The sequence below is a fragment of the Phyllobates terribilis genome, unplaced genomic scaffold, assembly GCF_046119375.1.
Source record: "Phyllobates terribilis strain yellow unplaced genomic scaffold, ASM4611937v1 Scaffold_37__1_contigs__length_12642776, whole genome shotgun sequence".
Lineage (NCBI taxonomy): Eukaryota > Metazoa > Chordata > Amphibia > Anura > Dendrobatidae > Phyllobates > Phyllobates terribilis.
The window spans coordinates 7,678,630-7,699,798 of NW_027362797.1; the positions used below are offsets into that span (position 1 = coordinate 7,678,630).

General features: G+C 46.0%; 1 pseudogene; it reads left to right on the plus strand.

Annotated features, from left to right (window-relative positions):
- The first annotated feature begins 1,317 nt into the window (after positions 1-1,317).
- LOC141182921 (cytochrome c oxidase subunit 5B, mitochondrial-like) lies at positions 1,318-11,774 on the plus strand (annotated as a pseudogene).
- Positions 11,775-21,169: the final 9,395 nt, after the last annotated feature.

Here is a 21,169-nt window from a genome sequence, read left to right on the forward strand (position 1 = left end):
TTTGCCTATACAATGCATTTGAAAAACGCCTGGCAAATCCACAAGTAAAAATGCATCAAAAACGCGTGTAAAATCAGCATGCGTTTTTACTGCCAAGGACATGCAGAAATGCTGCGGAAAATTTCTGCTTCATTTCTGCACCGTGGGCACATAGCCTATCACTGGGCTCTGAGGTTTAGTTGGTGCAGAAAGGGGCAGCAGCAGAAACCCACAATAGCAAACACCAAGAGCAGCGGCAGAGAGTCACCGCTGGACCTGTGGAGGGTGAGTAGAGCACATTTTGCTTGTTTTTTAAATAAACTGCAGCTGGGGAACAGAGGTCTTCCAAATCTGGAATACCCATTTAACCTCTGGAAGCCTCGGGGGTAAACAAATAATTCTCAGAAAATCCTTTTCACCAAAAGTCCTGGCAGCACCCCAGGCAAAAACTATAGTACCCCATTATAATAGTCCGCCCGGCACCACTGGGCTCTGTCCTGCGTCGGATCTCTCAGGCTTTGGTTATAAACAGAAATGACAAAACTATGTCTTTTTTGGAAGCGGAAAATCCAATGAGATTTTCCAGAGGAATTTGCGTTGCTTGTTCTGTTTGTTTTGGGGTTCTTTTCTTGAAGCGTTATTGAAGTATTCTCTCCTTATGGTCTTTTGCAGCCTGTGACAGTGTTGAGTTTGGAGAAGCTTCCATGAGAATCCGCCTCACAGAAGTGACGTTAATTATTATTATTTTTTATTTTGTGCAGTGAGGTTTTTAATGTTTAGTCAGAAAAATTCTCAAAATAATTCACAATATGAACAGCCGTGTGGATATTCCACAGCAATGAATATGAGGAGTAGTCAGAGTATCTGAAGCAGTTTTTTTACGTGGATTTTGGAGCGGATCTGACACAATATCCATGTAGAAAACTGTGTGTGAACTTCGCTCAAGGTAGATAATAAAGAGGTTGTCTCCACGTTGATGTTCAGCACCCCGATCCCCATCCTTCCGACTTCTGGTTGCCGGGTGGCCGATGCTGTGCTGCTTGATTGACAGGTCAGACATGTGGCAATGTCGCATCGCTGAACCCAAATGGTGCGCCCTCCGATGCTGACACATGAGGCATCTTTACCGCTGCAGCCCCGGAGAGTGCAGGGTACTAAATCCGGGCAGCCTCAAATCAGTGTGTACAAGCTCTATAGAAAACAGCTTGTAAGCGCTGCACTCCTAGCACAGCAGTGGCCGGTAACCTAGGCAACGAGCAGTAAACAAAACTAAAATTCCTCTCCTTGAGAATGAAAAGGATTTTTTAAAAACAAGTAAATCACAAAGCTGCTGCTTTTTATAAACAATTCTTCCCATTGATGAGGTCACTTTTATTGGGCGGCTGCTACTAGAGAACAAATGGCGTTTCCACCTGTCATTGACTCCCTTTACATGTGGTAATTAAGCGCCAGCAATAACCCCGCGGGTACAGCACATTACGGCCATATACGGAGATGACACGGCCTCTCTGCTCGCTGCCTTGTTACGGTGCACCCCTCCGCTATGCGCTTGGTATGGTCCCGGGTATAAATGCGCACTGCCCCGCCCCCTGGACGCTGTAGTGGCAGCTGTCGGCTGTGAGGTGCAGCAGTCATGGCTTCTTGGAGGTTTCTCAGCTCGTCCGTCGCGCTGTGCCCCGGAGTGCAGGGACCGTGTGCCGCAGCCGACCATGCGTCAGAGCCATGAGCGCTGGAGGTGGGTATGACAGCCATGGTGGACAGTGGCCGCCTCCTGTGTGTGGTGTGAGGACTGCTGTGTATTACTAGGTGTGAGGCTGGAGTGTGCGGTGTCCCCTGTGAAGGGCATAGGACGGGACAGTGTACGTGACTTTGCAGCAGTGTAGTAATGTGCGCCGCCCATCAGCAGGTACTCACTGCTCCAGTGACAGCAGGTGACACCCAGGACTGTGACCGTGTGCACGGGGTCTGCCAAGCCCCTGCACAGGTTACACTTCCACTACTGTACCCTCTGTACAGACTGAATTGTCACACAGCTCGGCTGGCAATTGTCCTCTTTTATCAGCCACTTTCAGGTCACTTTGTTTTTTTTTTTGTAGTATTCTTGCTATGATCTGTCCTTTTTGTGTCTTCTGTTTAGGTATCCCCACTGATGAGGAGCAGGCGACGGGCCTGGAGAGGAAAGTCCTGAACGCTTTGAAGAAGGGAGAGGTATATGACATAATTAACTAAGATAATTAAGACTGAAATGTACAACTGGGGGCGTTAGGGTGCTGCTCCCCTCCCCCGTCCGTTAGGGTGCTGCTCCCCTCCCCCGTCCGTTAGGGTGCTGCTCCCCTCCCCCGTCCGTTAGAGTGCTGCTCCCCTCCCCCGTCCGTTAGAGTGCGTCTAGGACAAGGCTGAGCCATGTTCACACACTTGTATCTTACTCCTTGTGTTTACTGTTTGTTTTTTTTACAATTTTCTTGTATTGTGCCAAGTAGTGGAAAAACCCTCCTTACTATATCCCTCAGTGTAAAATGGAAACAAACTCCCCTCCTGTGCGGGTGCCATTCTAGCAATGTGAGTGCTGGGTCTCCCTGGTTTCCCATGATATTTGTATACCGTGTGAGTGCTGCAGCCAGTCTGCTGCTAATGGGCCACTGTTCTCACACTTTCCTCTGATGTCCAAAGTTCATCTCCAGGAAGTGTGAGCGAAGCAGCCTGTTAGTGGCTGCTGATTATTCCATATGGGACCGGGAGATCTATTGCTGACACTGTTGGAACGACGCTGGTGTGGAAGGGGAGTTTGTTTTATACCGGGTAATACAGCCTTTAAGAAAGGGGTTGTCAAGTCTTGGACAAACCATTTTAATATCCTTGTGTGTTTAGAGGAACAAACATTGGCTTTGCCCACTTCTCAAAGTTGTCTAAGCTGGCTGGGACACACATGTGTCAAGAAACTATTTGCTTTCAGCAACGAAAAGTTGTGCAAAAAGCGACATTCCAATCGGTTTTACAGTAGAAACCTGGTGACACTTGATGAGTCTGGGACAAAGTGAAACTGGCTGAAGAGGGGTCCCTGTCTTCAGATGCATCTGTAGGTCTTGTGCTTGTGATGTAAAGTTTGGGTCCTGGTGGCATCCCCTATACTTTATTGGTGTAGCTGCTAGTCACACCCTGGTGTATATGGGGCATTATTAGTGACCTGCTAGACAGTCTAGCCACAGGGAACACACATCTGGTCACTTCTGTGTTCTGTAGTCATGCTTCCCAGGTCCTATTTCTTGGCGCTTTTTTATTTAATCCCTTATATAGCGCCTTTAATTCCAAAGCACTTTACCGACATTATCATCACTGTCCCCATTGGGGCTCATAATCTAAATTCTCTATCAGTATGTCTTTGGAGTTTGGGAGTAAATTGGAGGAAACCCACGCAAACACAGGGAGAACATACAAACTCCTTGCAGATGTTGTCCTTGGTGGGATTTGAAGCCAGGACCCTATAACAGAGTGGGGAACTAGGAGAAACTGGATACTTTTTCCAGCATATAAAACAGGATGTGATATGTAGTCTAGGAATGATGGCAGTATCCACAAATAGGCATGAGAAGAATTTTTTTTATTATTATTTATTTATTTATTTTACTTTGAACTAAAAACTAACAGGCAGGTAGTTGCTAACTGCCTGTCTGTGCCTGGTGTCTGTCTCTGCCAGCACAGAGCGGTCACAGACTGCTCCTGCTGGTGATTCAGCGGCTTCCATGGACGTCTTGTCAACAGAGCAGATTCTTCTCTTCTGCTCTGTTGACAGCCAGCTTCCTGCTGCCTAACTGCGGAGAGCCAGCTGTCAATCAGTATGACTGTAGTTGGATAAAGCAGGCAGGTAGTTGTCTCTGTTTGCAACTACCTGCCTGTTAGTTTTTAGGCCCAAAGTAAAAATAAAATGGCCCTGGACAACCCATTTAATGATACTTTGGCAGCATCGTTTAATAACGTTGTTCTACCTTGCTTCTCACTGTGAAGGACTCCAAACATCTGTCATGTGGCAACAACTCAAGGGGTAATGCCACCAGATTACTTTTTTTACGTTCTTTCTCATGCACCCTCTCCACAGGTCCTCAGTGCATATGGATGTCATAAAGCAGAATGGGGTGCTAACCATGTACCCATCACTTTAGACATCATAGTGGGGAGGAAGTGTTTCTCCTGCTGTTGACATACTTTGGCCTCCATTACATTGATCACTGCTGGCAGGAGTATTACAATAAGTTTGTCCTACGACAGCTTCTTTCCAGACCTTATTATAAGATGGTGTTCTTGCTTCAACACAGGTAAATAGTGCAGGTCTGAGATTAGGCAATGTACTGTATAGCTGTGCATGGGATCTATTGTGCTGATTTCAGAGGATCAACCGTGTAAGTACAGCAGTGCCTATCAGGAGTTTCAGGCCTTGTTCCAGTTATTCCTTTGTTTCCAGGAGAAGTAAAGCAAATGACCGACCTCTTATACAAATGTGGATTAAGGTCAAAGTCCATAATGAGTCCTTTGCAGGAATCTCTCAGTGTATCTGGATTCATGACAAGACATTGCTAAATTATTTTGTTCAGTGTCTTTAAATAAACGTTTCTGTGTTCTTTACATATACAGGTGCATCTCACAAAATTAGAATATCATCAAAAATTTAATTTATTTCAGTTCTTCAATACAAAAACTGAAACTGATATTATATAGTCATTACAAACTTAGTGATCTATTTCAAGTGTTTATTTCTTTTAATGTTGAATATGGCTTACAGCCAATGAAAACACAAAACTCATTATCTCAGTAAAGTAGAATAATTAACAATAAACACCTGCAAAGGCTTCCTAAGCGTTTACAAGGGTCCCTTAGTCTGTTTCAGTAGGCTCCACAATCATGGGGAAGACTGCTAACTTGACAGATGTCCAGAAGGCAGTCACTGACACACTCCACAAGGAGGATAAGCCACGAAAGGTCATTGCTAAAGAAGCTGGCTGTTCAGAGTGCTGAATCCAAGCATATTAATGGAAAGTTGAGTGGAACGAAAAAGTGTGTAGAAAAAGGTGCACAAGCAATCGGGATAACCGCAGCCTTGAAAGGATTATTAAGAAAAGGCCGTTCAAAAATTTGGGGGAGGCTCACAAGGAGTGGACTGCTGCTGGAGTCATTGCTTCAAGAGCCACCACACACAGACCTATCCAGGACATGGGCTACAAGTGTCGCATTCCTTGTGTCAAGCCACTCATGACCAATAGACAGCGCCAGAAGCGTCTTACCTGGGCCAAGGAGAAAAAGACCTGGACTGTTGCTCAGTGGTCCAAGGTGGTGTTTTCAGATGAAAGTAAATTTTGCATTTCATTTGGAAATCAAGGTCCCGAAGTCTGAAGGAAGAGTGGAGAGGCCACAATCCAAGCTGCTTGAGGTCTAGTGTGACGTTTCCACAATCAGTGATGGTTTGGGGAGCCATGTCATCTGCTGGTGTAGGTCCACTGTGTTTTTATCAAGACCAAGGTCAGCGCAACCGTCTGCCAGGAGATTTTATTGCACTTCACGCTTCCCTCTGCTAAGATTTTTGGAGATGGAAATTTCATTCTCCTGCAGGACTTGGTACTTTTGGCAGTGTGGACAGGTGCCAATACCTGGTTTACAAACAACAGTATCCCTGTGCTTGATTGGCCAGCAAACTCGCCTGACCTTAACCCCATAGAGAATCTATGGGGTATTGTCAAGAGGAAACATTTTTCATGCTGTTATAAAGTATTCTAATTTACTGAGATAATGACTTTTGTGTTTTCTTTGGCTGTAAGCCATAATCATCAACATTAACAGAAATAAACACTTGAAATAGATCATTCTGTCTGTAATGACTTTATATAATGAGTTTCACTTTTTGTATTGAAGAACTGAAATAAATAAATTTTGATATTCTAATTTAGTGAGATGCACCTGTAAGTGGTATAACATTTACAACTCATTTTGTCTTTTTAAGGATCCTTTTAACGTCCTCAAGCCAAAATCCTATGTATGAACCAAAGAGAATCCACACATTGTGCCGTCGGTCAATAAGCAGAGACTTGTGGGCTGCAGATGTAAGTTTCATTTCAGTGTAAAACTTATAGAAAGGGTGATTAACCCCTGAAAGCTGTACAGATTGGTCATGAGCACATGTCACTTTGGGCTGTGTGCCAGATATGTACACCATGCCAATTAACCCATCAGATACCACCGTCAATCACAACAGCAGCATCTAATTGGTTAAAAGGGAGAATACTCCCTCTTTAACACTATCTGCTCATCGCGATTGTAATCGTGGGTGCCAATAGTTTGCATTGCACCCCGGGGTCCTCAGATGACCTCGGGGTACAGTTGTCTGTTGGACCCTTTTTATGGCAGTGTCTAACAGACTGAGTCAGTGAAAATCTAACGGGTCTCATGCACTGTATTGTGAGTACTACGTGAGTACTGCAGTGTATGGGACCAGGAATTGGTGAGAAATGTTCATGTTCCACAGTGGTACTAGGTTAAAGTAAAAGGATTACCGTATATTCCGGCGTATAAGACGACTTTTGAAGACTGAAAAATCTTCTGTCTAGTCTGGGGTCGTCTTATACGCCGGTAATGCTTTTGAACTTTCAGAAATTGACATGCGGGGATACTCTGGGGGTGTTAATAAGCTGCCGTGGCTGTATCCCTGTCATGTCGGAGTTAATATAAGGTGGAGGGAGTTAAAATACGGTGGCGGTAGGTCCAGACGGTCAGCGCTTCTGTGCTGAAACGGACACATCGCTGCGTATTCCCAGCTCCGGACACAGCGCAGGGCTTCTGTGCCGACAGCTTTCACTTGTCACAGAAGCGCTGCGCTGTGTCCGGAGCTGGGAAGTTCGCATCGCTTCTGTGACAATATATGAAAAGCCGGCAATTCAGCAGCGGCATAAGCCGGCACCCGACAATTTAGAATAGAAAGAATAGAGCTTCACACATAGATTAGATAGATAGAAACATGTCAGTCACATATATATGAAGTACAGTGACAGTGTTGCTTACTGTACTTGTCATTTAGTGTAAAGGATTTATTAAAACAAATAATAGTGTTTTCATGCACTGTCTCTTTAAAAAAGCCGGCCGGCAATTCAGCAGCGGTACCCGACAATTTATAACAGACAGAATAGAGCTTCACACATAGATTAGATAGATAGAAACATGTCAGTCACATATATATGAAGTACAGTGACAGTGCTGGTTACTGTACTTGTCATCTAGTGTTAAAATAACGGATTTATTAAAAAAAAAATTGGCGTGGGGTTCCCCTTAATTTTAGTCTCTAGCGGAGGTTAAGCAGACAGCTGGGGCAAATGTTTGAAGCCTGGGAAGGGGGTAATACCCACGGAGCTTCCCAGGCTACTAATATCAGCCCCCAGCTGAATACCTAGCCTTTACTAGCTATTAAAATGGGGGACCCCCCCAAAAAAATGACGTGGGGTCCCCCCTATTTTAATAGCTAGCAAAGGCTAGGCAGACAGCTGGAGGCTGATATTAATAGCCCAGGAAGGGTGCCATGAATATTGGCCCCCTCCCAGGCTAGAAACACCAGCCGTCAGCCGCCCCAGGAATGGCGCATCCATAGGATGCGCCAAATCTGGCACTTAGCCTCGCTCTTCCCACTGCCCTGTAGCGGTGGCAGTGGGGTAATAGGGCTGGGGTTGATGTCAGCTTATAATGCCAGCTGACGTCAAGCCCAGGTTAGTAATGGAGAGGCGTCTATAAGACACCCCCATTACTAACCCCATAGTCAAAGTTAAAAAAAACACAAACACCCAGAATAAAGTCCTTTAATTGAAATAAAGACACAATTCTTTATTGTTCTAAATTAAACCATACTTACCATCACGCCCATTCCAGCTGAAGCCAACGATCTCCTGCAATAAAAGAAAAATAATAAAGCAACCTCATCCTTACCTCTCCATGGTTCCCAGGACCGGTCCAGCTCTGCTACATTCACATGACAGGCTGCACCGCAGCAGAACGCTGCCATCCAGCCTGTCATCCCGCAGACACTGAGAAGCGCAGGCATGCTTGCGCTCCTCAGTGTCTGGCTGTGACGGCATCCAGATGAGCCGACAATGAACTCAGCTCACCTCCTGGACGTCCGTCACTGACAGCGTGGGAAACTTCTACTGCGCATGCGGGGAGCAGGAGAATTTTCCCACGCTGTCAGTGACGTGCATGAGGTGAGCCGAGTTCATTGGACATGATCTCGGCTCATCTGGATGCCGTCACAGTCAGACACTGAGGAGCACAAGCATGCCTGCGCTTCTCAGTGTCTGCCGCATGGCAAGCTGAACGGCAGCGTTCTGCTGCGGTGCAGCCTGTCATGTGAATGTAGCAGAGCTGGACCGGTCCTGGGAACCATGGAGAGGTAAGGATGAGGTTGCTTTATTATTTTACTTTTATTGCAGGAGATCGTTGGCTTCAGCTGGAATGGGCGTGATGGTAAGTATGGTTTAATTTAGAACATTAAAAAATTGTGTCTTTATTTCAATTAAAGGACTTTTTTCTGGGTGTTGTTTTTTTTAATTACTTTACTAGAAATTCATGGTGTTCATGTCTAATATTGGCGTGACCCCATGAATTTCGGGCTTAGGGCCAGCTGATAATGCCAAGCTGGCCTTAACCCCTTTATTACCCAGTGAGCCACCGCACCAGGGCCCTGGATGAGTTGGGTACAGCGCCAGAAGATGGCGCTTCTATGAACGCGCCATTTTCCGGGGTGGCTGCGGACTGCAATTTGCAGCGGGTGGGGCCCAGAAAGCTTGGGCCTCCCTGCGCTGCAGATTCCAGTCCCCAGCTGCCTAGTTGTACCTGGCTGGACACAAAAATAGGGCGAAGCCCCACGTATTTTTTTTTTAAAATTATTTCATGAAATAATTAAAAATAAAAGGGCTTCCCTATATTGTTGTGTCCGGCCAGGTACAAATAGGCAGCTGGTGGTTGGGGGCAGCCCGTTCCTGCCTGCTGTACCTGGCTGGACACAAAAATATGGCGAAGCCCCACGTCAACATTTTTGGGAAAAATTAATTACAAAATTAATAATTTAGGGACTGCATCTTTATTAACCCCTCAATTGTCATTTAGTGTTAAAATAAAGGATTTTTTAAAAAGAAAATTGGCGTGGGATCCACCATCATTATAGTCTCTAGCGGAGGTTAAGCAGACGGCTGGGGCAGATGTTTGAAGTCTGGGAAGAGGGTAATACCCACGGAGCTTCCCAGGCTACTAATATCAGCCCCCAGCTGAATACCTAGCCTTTACTAGCTATTAGAATGGGGGACCCCCCCCAAAAAATGACGTGGGGTCCCCCCTATTTTAATGTTTATGAGTGACAGTTTTCCTGCTATATACCTGCATGTCATAAGAATTTAAATTAAAAAAGGACCATGTTAAATTCAAATCTGTTTTTTTTTTAATTTTTACCGGTGTTTGGTATGCGTTGGAAAAGGGGTAGTCTTATACGGTGAATATATCCTAAACTCTATATTTTAACAGGAAAGTAGGGGGGTCGTCTTATACACCAGGTCGTCTTATACGCCGGAATATACGGTAAATAAAATGCTTGTATTAAATATAGTATAATTACTCTTAACTTTCCCACAAAGAAAAAGCCCCCACCTAGCTCTTGTGGTAAAAAATAAGTTTCAGCTTTTAGAATATGGCGATGCAAAAACAAATTAATGTTTGTAAAATATTGTTTTTAGTGTGCAGAAGTAGCAAAGCATAAAGAGCTAAAACTGGTATCGTTATAATCATACTGAACCAAACAATAAATCATTCTTACTACTAATAGCTTTCACCGCACAGTGAACCACCTAAAAATATATAAAATTAATAACTGAATTGCTGTCTTTTGTTTTTTTGTTCATCCTGCATCTGTGTAAAAAGTGATCAAAAGAATGTTCTGTATCCCAAAATGGTACTTAAAAAAGGATCCAACTCCACCTGCAAAAATAAGCTCTCGTACAGCTCTTGGCTAGATAAGTTGTTGCTCTCAGAATGTAGACCAAAATTTTATTTATAAATCTGACATTGCTGTAAATGTATTGAACATTATAATAAAGCAGTCTTATCACTTATACCACACGAAAATTGCGTAAAATTTAAAAACTTTTCTTTTACTGCTGTTTTTGTTCATTCTGATTCCCAATAATCTGAATAAGGCTCGGTTCACATTTATCCTGCGCTCTCCACTGAGCACTTGCGTCTGGGTTTCAGTGTAAATTCCCCAAAAAATGTGATTCAGATAGAACCCCCGACTGAACCACTCGCTATAATGAGGCAGGTGGTCACTTTGGACTCCGTCTGGTCTGTGTTCCGCCAATGTCCCATCAGTTTAGATGTCTTTTTAGCGCACAAGTGTGGGTGACCACTGTTCTGTGCATGTCTCAAGATGGATACCACTGGAACAGATGCCAAACTGAGTCCAAAGTGTCTCCACCTGCCTCATTATGGAGAGCGGTTGCATTGGGGGGTTTCATCTAAATCACATTTTTGTAGGATTTACACGGAAACTCCAGCGTAAGTGCTTAGTGTAGAACACAATAATATGATCCCAGCCTTCTATTGAAAACAAGTAATGTCCCCCAAAATATTACCAATAAAACCCTAACTTAGACCTGAGTGGAGTTTTGTGCAGGATATCTATCACTGGAAACATAGGGGGTCCCATGTTACTGGTAGAACAAAGACTCTTGAAAAGCGACGGATCCCAACCCCTCAAATAAAATCCAGTGAAATCTGTGTTTCCAAATTCCCCTCCTTCTAAGCCCCCCTATGCCTAAACCACAGTAAGCAGCCACATGTTTGGCATTATTGTAGCTGGGAGAGTGCACTTAACAATTTACGGGGTGTATGTCTCCATAAGCTCCAGCTGGGCACAATATATGGGGCTACTACACTGTATGGGGGCACAATGTATGGGCATTTAAGTGGCAGACTTGCAATTCACAAGGGGAAAAAAGCCTGGCGTGTATGTTGCAAAGCAAACTCCTGTGGGGCCAAAATAGTTACTGCAGCTGTAGATGAATACATTGAAAGGTGCAATTTCTAAAATGGGGTCATTTTGTGGGTTTTTCTATTGACATCTTCGGGGTTCCGCAAATGTCACCTGCAAAATTTGTGCACCAAATAGCGCTCCTTCCTTCTCAGCCCTGATTTGTGGCCTAACAGTAACTTCTGATGACATATGGGGCATTGCTGCATTTGGGAGAAATTGCTCAATAAATTATGGGGTCCAGTTTCACCTAATAACCCTTGTGTAAATGACAAACTTTCAGCTAATAAAAAATGTACAGTTCTACCACTAAAATGTTAGTTCCATGTCCCCATATCGCAAAATTCTGCGTTTTAAAAGCCAAGGAGCGCTCCTTCCCATCCGATCCCTCCGTGTGCTCAAATAGCAGTTTACACCCCCATATGGGGTACTACCACGTTTAGATATAATGGTCATACATCTAGAATAATGTACAAGACCATAAACTCACAGAATCCGCTCAGTTTGTAGTAGTACAATAAATTCAAGCACTGAAACATAAACTTTTATCATTTTCTTTCTTCCAGGTGAAGAAGATAATTCTCAAGTTATCTGGTTCTGGGCCCATGATGGGCAGGTAAATCGCTGCCCACAGTGTGGCTCTCACTACAAGGTTGTCCTTTATGAGTTTCCACACTGAAGAGGACTTGTATTACTATTGACAGCCATATGTTAAAGTTAAAAAATCTTTTATTAAATACTTGATATATTGTAATGTGTTTTATTTTCATTAGCATTGGTCGTGCATACAGAACAATGCTTAACAAAGCTAACGTTCTCCCATCCTTTGAATTGGAGTTGACAAAGGTCTGTAAGACTTTGGCAGTTTGGATGGGCAAGATGCGTTCTGTAGTCTGGATCTCCACTCTGGCTTCCACTAGTGGCTTCTGCAGGATAAATTATAGGAGTGGTTCGAAACTAATAAGGATTTTAATCCTAAATGTCTTTCTATTGTACTAATCTAATCGCTCTTCTAATTGACTTTAAGAAGTCACTGCTGTTCCCTCTTTAGTCTAACTTTTTTTTACCTACTTTGTTCTGATGACCTTTTTTGAGAATCCCCAGAATCTCCTAGTTATCTGGGAGCCTTGGCTTGGTCACTGCCGCAGCCCCTGTCTCCACCCTGAAACACGGAGTCATCATTGACATCAGTTTCAGGGGTAGGGTTATTCCCTGCTGTACGGAGCATGTGACGGTTGTCCATTCTGACTCTGTATGAGCTTCCTTGTCACTGTGTAGTACTTTAAGTGCACACAGTGTGCTCCCTCGCTAGCCCTAATGGGAAGAGAATAGCCGACAAGAGTGCACTTGGTGTGCATTGTAAGGTGAGGGGACATGCAGAGTACAGCAGGGACTGCCCACCCCCTGAAGCGGATGTCACGGACTCTTCATTTCAGGGTGGAGATGAACTGTAGCAGTGACCGCTGCCCTTGATGTCCTGTTTGAGTATCCCATCATGCACTGTGGATTATCAAATGAAATGTAATCAAAGTGGGAGTAGGTAAAGAAAACTGTTAAAGGGAGTTTCTAATTACAATTTTAGATAAGCTATTAGAATCTTACTACATAAAGAGCTTAATGTTGAGGTGAGTCTGAGAAAAGAATCAGCTGACGGTGGAGCCATGTTGTTGTAGATGATGACAAAAGGGAGTGTTTTCCTATTGAATTTTTAAACGGCTTAACCCTGTCAGCCATGCCAAGTCGTTGCCTTATCCTTAAAGGGATCGAGCCACCATAAAGAATACAGTTAACCAACCAGAAAAGGTAGAAATAAATAATTTTGTTATTTAGAGATTCAAAATTATGCTTCATTCAAAAGATACCAAGCTTTTTTATTTTTTTGAATTCTGCTCTCTGGCGCCCCCTGGTGTTGTTCCATTCCGTTTTGGTAGTGGGTGATCAGCTGGTCGCGTTTGCACAGTACCTGTCATAAGAGCCCCCCAAGTCCACACCCGCAGTGTGCACAATGTATTCTGTGACAAGTCTGACAGTCTGCTGTAAGCACAGTGTGTGATTCACCCCCTCCCCCTGCACTCACAGCTCCCCTCCCGGTGAGATGGTTCTGCTTCACAGCCTAAGCGCAGAAGGTGTCTCTCTGCTATTGTGCTTACAAGTCTGTGATGTGAGGAAGAACCATCTCACCGGGAGGGGAGCTGTGAGTGCAGGGGGAGGGGGTGAATCACACACTGTGCTTACAGCAGACTGTCAGACTTGTGACAGAATACATTGTGCACACTGCAGTTGGGGGGGCTCTTATGACAGGAACTGCACAAACTCAACCAGCTGATCACCCACTACCAGGACATATTGGAATAAAGCCAGGGGGCGCCAGAGAGCAGAATTCAAAAAAATGAAAGCTTGGTATCTTTTGAATGGGGCATAATTTTGAATCACTATAAATTACAAAACCATTTATTTCTCCCTTTTCTGGTTGGTTAACTGTATTCTTTATGGTGGCAGAACCCCTTTACCCCTGAGGGTGGTTTGCACGATAATGACTAGGCAAATTTTTACAATTCTGACCACTGTCACTTTATGAGGTAATTACTCGAACGCTTCAACGGATCCCGCTGATTCTGAGACTGTTTTTTCGTGACATATTGTACTTCATGATAGTGGTAAAATTCCTTCGATATCACTTGCGTTTATTTGTGAAAAGCTTGGAAAATTTAGCAATTTTCAAAATTAATTTTTATGCCATTACATCAGAGATGTCACACAAAATAGTTAATAAATAACATTGCCCACATGTCCACTTTACATCAGCACAATTTTGGAACCAACATTTTTTTTTTATTTTTTATTAGGGAGCTATAAGGGTTAAAAGTTGACCAGCGATTTCTAATTTTTAAAACAAAATTTGCAAAACCATTTTTTTTTTAAGGGACCACATCACATTTGAAGCGACTATAAGGGGCTTTTATGACAGAAAATACCCAAAAGTCACACCATTCTAAAAACTGCACCCCTCAAGATTCTCAAAACCACATTCAAGAAGTTTATTAACCCTTCAGGTGCTTCACAGGAATTTTTGGAATGGGGGAAGAAAAAAATGAATATTTACCAGTACGTCCATCATAACGGCACGACAGGAGAGTAGTCCTCTGTTCCTCTAGGGACAGGAAACACATGAGAGGTTAAAAGCCCCCCCCATCACACCCTCAGTGTTTTTCCTGTCCCTAGCAGGAGAGGACGCTATGGAGAGGTTCTCCAAAGATAGAAGTTACCTGAGAGCCAGGGGGATTGGGGGGGTCTGAGAACTCCCCCCTTCATTCGGTCCAGAGGCTCCATGCTGATACCCCTTTACGGGGTCCCTCAGCCAGAAGACCGCCGCTTGCCGCTGTATCCCCCGGACAAGCTGAGCATTGCGCTATCCCACCGGCTGAAAGGCCGGCGTGCGCTCCACGGAGGAGCGCGGTGTATGGCTTCCAGCAGGAGGCGGAGTCAGAAGAGCGGACATCCGCTTTGGAGCCGGCGTGCGTTCCAGGGTGGAGTGCACGCCGATCGCGGTGCGAGACTTCTGGCCAGGAGGTGGAGTCAGAAGAGCGGACATCCGCTTTGGCCGGCATGCGTTCCAGGGTGGAGCGCACTCCGCTTCTCCTTCCGGCATTGAGAAGAGGGGCTTCGGCACCCAGAACGCACAGGTGCCCGGAGGCAGTGGTGAGCCTCCAGGGCATTAAGAATAGCGATTATCGTTGGGGGCGTGGCTACCACCTGGATCAGGTAAGACCCTATAAAAGGGTACACCTCAGCCACACACACACTGACACCATGGAAGCTAATCCTTCACGGTCAGAAGCCCCTTCAGAGTCCCTGGGCAGTGTGAGTACAGCATTAGGCCCTTCTCTGGATAAATCAGAGTATTCTAGGACAGATTTTTATAGTAAATCTCCGGTGTCCTTTTATATTTTTTTATGGATTAGGAGAGGGGAACCCAGAGGTCTGGATCTGCTTCCAAAAAATCAAGACTATGTGTAGACTGTAACACGAAGCTTCAGGACTCGTATAAAAAGCGGCTGTGTAAAAAAAAAAAAATGTATAGCCGAGGTCCTAAAGGAAGAAAAAACTTCTTTTTTGACGGATACAAGATCTATGATATGTGAGGAGGTCCAGAGTACAGTCTCGAGCCTCATGCCTTCCCGTACGCAGCAGTCGCCCCAAATAGTTCAACCCTCTCCTCGCCAGAAAAGACCTAGGTGGGAGGTGGAAGAGGTGTCTGAGGAAGGAGAATATTCAGATTCCGCATCAGAGCACAGTCTAGAAGAGGATGAGGATCGCTTCTCTCAGTTACCCTCACAAGAGAGAGAGAAATATGTCTTCTCTACGGAACATACGGATGAACTATACGTATACAGGCGTACTATGAACTTGGAGGACACTCAGGTCTCCCATTCCAGACAGGATGAAATGTTTGCAGGTCTGAGAACTCAGAGAAATAGAGTATTCCCTGTAAATGAGCATTTAAAATCAATGATTATGGAGGAATGGGAAGAAGTGGAGAAAAGACTCATTGTGCCAAGAGACTTTAAATCCCGTCTTCCTTTCAATCCGGAGGACATCAAACTTTGGGAGGAAATCCCTAAACTAGATGTCCCAATAGCGAAAGTGGCTAAGAAAACATCCATCACCTTTGAGGATTTGTCTTTCCTCAAGAACGCAATGGATAGGAAGGCAGAGAGCATGCTCAAGAGGAGTTGGGAGGCCTCAGCAGCCATAATTAAGTCAAATATCGCTGCCACTTCAGTGGCAAGATCCATGTGCCTTTTGGTTGGACGAGCTGTCAGATCAAATTAGGTCGGACTTCCCTGTAGAGATGCTATCAGACTCTCTTCCCATGTTGAAGCTGGCAACGCAATTCATGGCTGATGCCTCGGCCGAATCGGTCAGATTCACAGCTAGATGTAGCGTATTATCTAATACAGCTAGACGGGCGATATGGCTAAAGATGTGGTCGGGGGATAGCCACTCAAAGAATAAACTGTGCTCAATTCCCTTTTCGGGTGCTTGGGTCTTTGGTCCAGTGTTGGACAAGATACTAGAAAGAGCATCCGACAAGAAAAAAGCATTTTCCCCTTCTCCCATGACAGCACCACCTGAGAGAGGGTATCCGCCCACCAAGGACAGGAACCTACTGAATAAAAAGGCGGTACCTCTCCTCCGCATCAGTTTTGGTTCCTGTCCCTGATGGGAGCCTCACCAGGTGGTACCTCACGTACCTGGATTATGGACGGTGCGACCTGGAGGCCGTGGAAGCAGCAGATGGTCCCTGTTCCCAGCCCGTCTGGCTGCTGCCTGGGTCTGCGTGTGGGGAGGAGGTGCTGTTTTTTTTTTTTTTTTGGATTCCTCCCCGCGTGCGCCGGGGCCTGCAGCCGGGTCTGCGCCTCGCAAAGATGAACTGAGCGCGCCAGCCGGCAGGTCTTCCGGGCTGCGCACGTGGGGGTCGTGTCGCACCCTGTGACGGAGCGCGCCGGAAGTCCGTGCTGCGCACGCGCGGGGTGCTGACGCGCCCTATCGATGAGTGCGCCGGAAGCCGGGTCTGCGCATGCGCGGGTGGGAAGCTGTCATCCCGCTGCAAGCGCGCCGTGTGCTGCTGGGCTGAAGTGGATCTGCGGGTAGCGCGCCAGCTGGCTAAAGTTTAAAAAAAAAAGAGATTGAGATGAGCATGCTGCCGGAAGGGGAGGAGCCTAAAGGAGGTGGAGCCCTACTGCTTTTAAGGATGGGGAGCAATCAGGATGGCGGTGTCTGCATCCCCACCATGATGGATGAGGAACCGCAGTCACCTGGGCAGCAGCTGTCACCGCCACAGGAAGTACAGCAGCAGCCACAGCCATCAAAGCAGCGCAAGCAGCTCAAACAAATGGAACGGGAATCTTCCCATCGACAAAGTCACAGCAGTGAGGGGCGTACGAGTTCCGGCAAGACTGGTCAGAAAAGACTTAGTCAGTCCACCTCCGCCAGATGGGAGCCCTCATGTGAACGGCAACCACCGCCTCCGGTACCCTAGTCTGAACGGCAGTGTGGTGAGTGATCTTCGTGAATGTCTCACCTTGAATAATGTGCTTCTCTCTCTCTCTCTCTCTCTCTCTCTCTCTCTCTCTCTCTCTCTCTCTCTCTCTCTCTCTCTCTCTCTCTCTCTCTCTCTCTCTCTCTCTCTCTCTCTCTCTCTCTCTCTCTCTCTCTCTCTCTCTCTCTCTCTCTCTTCCTCCTTCTTCTCCTTCTTCTCCTTTTATTTCTTGGGGCAGGAGGCGAAGAAGTGTAGTGCTAAAAGTAAAAACAGGGAGTGTGCTTTATGCAAAATCGGTCTTCCCACCTCCTATGCCAAAAACCTATGCTCGGACTGTATTCAGAAAACCATTGCAGAGGAGTCCCCCAGGTTTTCTTTAGAATTTAGAGGATCTAATCCAGACAGAGGTCAGAGAGTCTTTAAGAGGCTTAACCTCACTCAAAAAGAAGAAGCGAAAACTAGTTTCTTCAGAATCAGAGGAATCAGTGGAGTCTCGTTTTACGAGAGAACTGCCTTCCTCCTCTAATCACTCCTCATCGTCATCGGAGTCTTCGGATGATGATGGGGGGGGGGGGCAGACCTTGTTTTTCGGTTGATAATACTGAGAGACTAGTTAAAGCCGTCAGAGGGACTATGGGTATTACCGATACCAAAGTGCCCAGAACAGTCCAGGATGTTATGTTCGGGGGCTTAGACCAAAGGAGGAGACTCTCATTCCCAGTCAATGACAGGATTAAATCTCTGATAGAAAGGGAATGGAAGAAACCGGAGAGGAAGGGTTAGCTGCCGTCATCCTCCAAGCGGAGGTACCCCTTTGAGGATGAGGATGCGGCTAAATGGGACAAAACCCCTAAGATTGACGTGGCCATTTCAAAATCTTCAAAAAAATCCACTCTGCCCTTTGAGGATTTAGGAGCCTTAAAAGACCCGCTGGATAAAAAAGCGGAGTCCTTCCTTAAGCAAACCTGGGAGTCGTCAGCAGGGGCCCTTAAACCGGCAGTAGCAGCGACCTGCACTGCTAGATCTATGATGATCTGGCTTCAACAATTGGAAGACCAGATCAGGGGGAATGTGTCCAGGGAGAAAATTCTATCAGACCTTCCTCTTGTGCAGGGAGCGGCTGCATTCCTGGCAGATGCATCGGCAGATTCAGTTAGGCTGGCTGCCCGGTCTGCAAACCTCTCTAATGCAGCCCGTAGGGCGCTATGGCTCAAGAGCTGGCCAGAGGATGTGCAGTCAAAGTCTAAACTGTGCTCAATCCCTTGTGAGGGGGACTTCTTGTTCGGCAAAGGTCTAGATGACATCCTAGATAAAGCCGCAGACAAAAAACATGGATTTCCCACGGTGTCTGGTTCCCGATTTAACAGTTCCTTTCGGAAGAGAAAATACAGCCGCAGTAAAGCTCCCAGAGACCAAGGTAGCTGGAAAGACCGAAAGCCGTATAACAGAGGCTTCATGTTTGGGGGTCCCTCCTCCGAGAATAAGAAAGCCCCTAAGTGACAGTTCCCCCCCAGGTGGGAGGAAGATTGTCCCACTTCCTGCCTGCCTGGAAGGAAATTTCATCCAATTCTTGGATCTTAGGGATAATCAGGAGGGGGCTCACAGAGTTCAAAAGCAGGCCCAAGAACACTGTCAAAATATCAGCCCCCAGAGGTTTAGCGGAACAGATAGCCTTACAGCAGGAAGTTCTCTCTCTGCTCATGAAAGGAGTTCTGGTGGAAACACCTGCACCCGAGCAAGGAAGAGGATTCTATTCGACTCTCTTCCTAATAAAGAAGCCGGACGGCTCCTTCAGGACCATTGCGAACTTAAAGAGACTGAACGACCATTTAATCTACAGGCCGTTCAAGATGGAAACAATAAAATCGGCCATAAAGATGTTATTTCCGGACTGTTTTATGTGCGTCCTCGATCTGAAGGACGCCTACTACCACGTCCCGATTTTGCCAGATCATCAACAGTTTCTAAGAGTAGCTGTACAATTCGGCAGGCACGTAAGGCATTTTCAGTTCGCAGCTCTTCCCTTTGGCATTTCCATGGTGCCGAGAGTCTTCACAAAAATCATTCTGGAGGTCACAGCGCACTTGAGGGAAAGATATTTTGGTCATCCCTTATCTGGACGACTTCTTAGTAGTGGGCAGATCAAGTTAACTCTGTGCTCTAGCCCTGGCGGACGTCATGGCCAGTCTAAGACGCCTAGGTTGGCTGTTAAATCTGGAGAAGTCAAGGCTGGAACCAAAGAGGGTTCAGTCTTTCCTGGGTCTCATTCTGGACTCAGAAAACCAAACCTGTCTTCTGCCAGAGGAAAAGAAGCTGAAGATCAGATCCCTAACATCTCAGGTTGTCAGCAATCCGACCATGACCCTGAGGAGTGCAATGTCTCTGTTGGGTACAATGACGTCTTGCATCCTGGCGGTTCAGTGGGCCCAGCACCATTCCAGATGTCTTCAACAGGAGATTCTGGCAGCGGACAGGCGGCTCAAAGGTCGCCTGAATGGGAAAATATCTCTTCCAGATGTTGTGATCAACTCCCTGGACTGGTGGACATCTCCGGTCAACCTATCTTTGGGGGTTCCTTGGACCTTCCAGGTGTCGGATACTATTACAACAGACGCAAGTGCGGAAGGTTGGGGAGCTCACCTAAGGGATCGTTCTGTACAAGGCCTCTGGTCGGACAGCGAGACAAGTCTCTCTTCCAACATGAAAGAGCTGTTGGCAGCCAGAAACGCGCTAAAAGAATTCAGTTCTGTTCTTCAGGGCCCTCACGTCAGGATAATGTCAGACAACAGATCAACAGTCGCCTACATCAATCATCAGGGGGGTACCAGGTCTCTCCCTCTGATGTTAATAGCGGATCAGATCTTCAGGTTTGCCGAGAGTCGGCTGGTTACGCTCTTGGCACTGCATATAAAAGGGGAAGAGAACATTAAAGACCGATTTCTTGAGTCGTCACATCTTGAAACAAGGAGAGTGGGAGTTGAATCCAGCTGTTTTTCAGCAGATTGTGGCTCGGTGGGGACAGCCCCAGATAGATCTGTTTGCAAACAGACACAATCGGAAGACCGAAACCTTTCGCTCCCTGAATCCAAAAGAGGGGGCGTTTGCGGTGGACGCGCTGCAGATTCAGTGGGATTTCACTCTAGCTTATGCCTTTCCCCCTTTAGTACTGATCCCTACTGGTTCACTTGGATGAAGAGAATGTCCCAAGCAGATCCATGGGTTCTTCCGGACATCCCGGATCTCCTCAGGCAGGGCCCAGTCTGTCATCCCCAAAGAGCGGGCCTGCATTTGACGGCTTGGATTTTGAGAGGTCTCTATTGACGCAAAGGGGGTTTTCTCTGGATCTTGTTACTACCCTTCTAGCAAGTAGAAAGCCGATAACAGCTAGAATCTATGGTAGAACCTGGGCTAAGTCCTTGTCTACCTCGGGTCAGTCTGCCAAAGGGAGGATTCCTATTGAGGCCATACTAGAATTCCTCCAGAAGGGGTTAAACATGGGACTAGCCACCAGTACTCTTAAGGTACAGGTATCGGCTCTGGGGGCACTGTATAATTATGACTTGGCAGCAAATAGATGGATCATTAGATTTATTAAAGCCTGTCATAGATCCAGACCTATTCCTGTTCCAAGAATGCCTCCTTGGGACCTTAATTTAGTTCTGGAAGCATTAACCAAACCTCCCTTTGAGCCCTTAGAGAAGGTTTCAGAAAAAATCTTAACTTTAAAGACTGCTCTATTGGTGGCCCTGACATCAGCTCGTAGAGTCAGTGACTTACACGCACTATCCGTTAACCATCCATTCACTCAAGTATGTATGGATAGAGTAATCTGAAGACCAGACCCGGCCTATCTTCCAAAGGTAGCCTCCAAGTTCCATAGGACGCAAGTAATCACTCTCCCTTCCTTCTATCCTAATCCTAGGGATTCTGAGGAACATAAGCTTCACACCTTAGATGTTAAGAGGGTGTTAGTCCAGTATTTGGAAGTGACAAAAGCCTGGAGAAAGAGTGACGCTTTTTTTATATCCTTTCAGGGGGCTAGGAAAGGACTTAAGGTTACAAGGGGGACCATAGCTAGATGGGTCAGGGATACTATTACTTTAGCC